Source organism: Haliaeetus albicilla, chromosome 23 (genome assembly GCF_947461875.1).
Source record: "Haliaeetus albicilla chromosome 23, bHalAlb1.1, whole genome shotgun sequence".
Lineage (NCBI taxonomy): Eukaryota > Metazoa > Chordata > Aves > Accipitriformes > Accipitridae > Haliaeetus > Haliaeetus albicilla.
The window spans coordinates 25,462,534-25,466,380 of record NC_091505.1 but is presented as its reverse complement, the minus strand read 5'-3'; positions in this window follow the sequence as shown (position 1 = coordinate 25,466,380).

The following is a 3,847-nucleotide window of genomic DNA, read 5'->3' as shown; positions in this document are numbered from 1 at the left end:
AAGCCTGCCAGTTTGTGTGGCTTTTTGCAGAGGGCTTGTCACGGGGATGGGCACTAGATGTGTGTGACAGTAGTGTCTGCCATGGCAGTCAGCCTTGCAGGAGCCTCTGCTGCATCGGGGGGCTCAGGGCTGGCAGTGAGCAGGGAGCCCATCACCCCAAGAGCTGCTCCTGCCTGCACCGCGGCTTGGTTATGGCACCGTGGCACACCATGCCATGCCACTCCATGGGGCACCACGCCATGCCTCGGGGGACCATGCCGTGCCACACCATGTGGGACCATGCCGTGCCATCCTATGTCACACACCGCGCCACGTGGGACCATGCCACGCCACACCACGCCACGCGGGACCTGCTCAAAGCACAGGGCCCGTTGCTTCTGCTGGGATTTATCACCCCTCATGCCAAGAGTCCCAGCCGCAGGCACGTCCCCTGAGCCATCGCCTGCGCTCCCTCCCCAGGCTGTGGGCAGGGCTGCTGGCCATGGGGATCAATGTCCTCCTGCTCCAGCCCATGGTGACACTCGTGCCTGACCAGCTCTGGAGGGACAGCCCTTCGGGGGAGCTGATGGTAGGGTCTGGGTTGTTCCCCACCTGCCAGGGCTTTCTGCCCCGTGCGGACCCCAGGGGTTTGGAGGTACCTCAGGTGATGGTTACTGGGGACTTTGCAGGCAGCGGTGACATCTGACAGTCCCACAGTGATGCTGCCGGCGGTGTTTGATGGGGAGGGATGAGCCGGGGAGGTGTTCGGAGGGCACCACCAGCCCCGTCATGAGCTCTAAGCCAAGAAGTCTGGCTGGGAGCAGAGGTGAGCGCTTGCCGGGAGCTTGCGGGGTCCTTCTGGTTGCCTCTTGGAGATGCTGTATAAACAGTCGCAGCCCAGCCTCATCTGTCAGTTTTAAGTGTAAACACCCCTGCCATGGTAGCAATGAGCCCCTTTCCCAGGAGCAGGGCTCCGGGTGATTGCAACGCTGCCCGGGATGTCTGGGATCTTCCCCCCCGGTGTCTACAGGACCGCTGGAGCTGCCTGCAAACACAGCGACCGCCCTAACGAATTACACCGCTGCAGCACACCCCGGGTGCAAGTCAGAGGAGTGCAACCTTCAGAGACAAGCTTTGCCTTTCCATGGCTGTGCTCAGCGGGGAACCCTGGAGGATGCTGAGGCAGGGGTGCATTTCTCCAGTGGGTGCTATTGCTCTGCACAGCAGCTGGCCGTCCTTGGGCTGGCCACAGGTAGCTTGTACAATCTGCTGCAGAGCAGCTGATTAGGACCATTTGGCCTCTTCACCACCTAGTTTCCTCTGCTCCATTATTTCAGGATTCCTCTGCAATTAAACAGAATTTGGTTTTAATCAAAACATGCTCCATTGCTGTCCACTGCCACTGTTTGGAGCTGCAGCAAGCACCTGACCACGCGTGGGGCAAGGCTCAGCATCCCCTCACCTCTCCTCTCCCACAGGCTCTTGGAGGAACAAGGGCAGAAAAGAATGAAGGGACATATTGGGTGGCTGCAGATATGTGGATCGGATGGGCTGCTGGGTCCATGCAGAGGGGTCTGCGGTGCTGGGTGCCCTGCATGTACATACAGCGAGCTCGGGGAATTAATGCCATAAGGACAAGGCGGAGCTGTTTTGATGGTGGACTGATAATCACCTACTCACTGCAAGATTTTGAAATTTCTGTCCTGATGTGAAAAAAATAAGCCTATTCATCATGGGGAGGAGAGGGTTTGCACTGAGAACAAGCACGAAGGCACACATACCACCCGTCGTGGGGCCCAGGACTGGGCGCAGGCAGCTCCCCTGCCTCTGCCCGCAGCCTCTTGGGGGTGGCCACCAGGGAAAGGGTTAATTTAACCAGTTCTCATGGGGTTTTGGAAAGTTCCTTCTTTCCAGGAGGCTGCCTGACGCACACTGACAGGGGCCTTTCAGCTGAGCACAAAGGCAGTGCTCTCCCCTTGCCCTCTCCATCTCTCCCATCCGAGCCAGCAAGCAGCTATAATCTCACTAGCAGAGGCTTTTACTGCTGTCACTTCGAGCCTCCTTTGCCATGTGAGTGGCTCAGATCTCCAGCAATGTAAAAAAGCTAATGAACGAGTAATAAACAAGTGTAACCAAGCAGAAAGCCTGCACGCAATAACATCTGAGCCAACACGGCTTTTAGGCAAAGCTTGGAGACACCACCAACAAACAGATATGTAATTAAAGAAAGTCTAATCTTCTTTGGTATCCAGAGATAAAAAAGGGAGGGAGGGGACATGCGTAGAGGTGACAGGGAGGGGACGTCATGGTGGAAACAGAAATAGAAGCAGAGAAAGAGAAAAGAGCAGAGAGGAGAAGGGAGGGTGGAAGGAGACTGCACTGCATGAGCCGGAGGGAAGGGGTCCTGGGGCACCCGTCCCTGCGGGGCTTGCTCTCCTCCCGTGAGAGAAGGAGAAAAGCTGGAGGAGCATCCTCCTAGGTGAGTCGAGGTGTTTGGGGAGGTGTGGGAAGTGTTCCCGCTCGCTGCAAGCACCCGGCATCCATGAGGCACAGGTCCCTGGCCCATCCCTTTGCCTGTCCTGCTGCGGCTCCTCTCCCTGGCTGTGCAGGGGGGATGCTTGGCCGGCGGGTACCACCATGCTAGCACAGCCTGCGCAGGCAGCAGGGACCTGCTTCTCTGGGCTCTGCCTCCTTGTCTTGCTGAACTGACCATGGCTGGGGACCAGCTGCAAGGTGCCACAGCAATCTTTCATATTTTCCCCTGGCTCATTAAAAAAAAGGAGGAAAGAATTGTTGTTTTTTTTAGTAAAGATAAATAAGGAAGAAGAAAAGCCAAAGCCTGTTAATCGCAATTACTCACCAGAGCCTTCAGGGGTCAAGGACCATCACAGAAATGAGGGCTGTCTGTGTTAACTTGCCTTCATTGTCTGAGCCAGGCTGCCATCCATCAGCTGTCCCCGAAATGCCCATTTGTATGACAGAGGAGGGACAGCCGAGGGACGGGCAGGCAGCGGGCAGGCAGCGGGCAGCGCTGCCCACGCCGAGCTATCGGCAGGAGCTGCCAGCCCCACCAGCCCCACCACGCACCATGCGTTGGGCTGCACCCTAAAACAGTGCAAGGAAGCCCCAAATCCACCTGGAATACTTTAGTAATGCTGGATTAATGTTACTTAAAATAGCAGTTCCAACCGCTGGTAGTTATCCCATCGTTTTCCTTAGTGCTGATATTACAATGCCTGCCCAGAACAGCGTGACAGATGAAGTGAAACTCCGGGAGATGTTATGAGAAATGGCAACCTAATACCTTTTGATGAAGTCACAGGTCACCATTTTTTCCTCCTAATTTCCACAGTTTAAAAAAAAATATTGCAGTCCTCTTGTTCCCTCTGGTTAAAAGTCGTAAGAAAAGTAAATTAACAGCATCAAAGATATATAAAAAAAGTCCTACATAAAAGCGATTGGTCAATTTGAAGACCAGCTGAAAAGACTTGGGAAGAGAGCCAAGGTCCTGATTCAGCAGGGCTTGCCACTTTAAATATCTGGGTTGTTCCTTTGAAGAAAATCATTGAAGTCAATGGACTTACTTAAGTGTTTGAAATTAGACGGATGATTAAGCCCCTTGCTGAACGGAGGCCTCAAAAGTTAAATTACCTTATAACCATGGCAGTAAAACAGTCTCCAAGACAGGCAGAGTTCTCTCTTCCTCGGTTGCAGAAAGCACCGCTCTGTAGTTCGGGGGTGTCCACTGCGGGGGGAGGTTTGCACCCCAGCCCCGCTGCCTGCTCCAGCCCAGCCAGACTGCAGCCTCTCGGCTGCCCACGCCAGGGAGACGCCGTCTCTTTTCGCCCCTTTTGCCATTTGCTCCCTA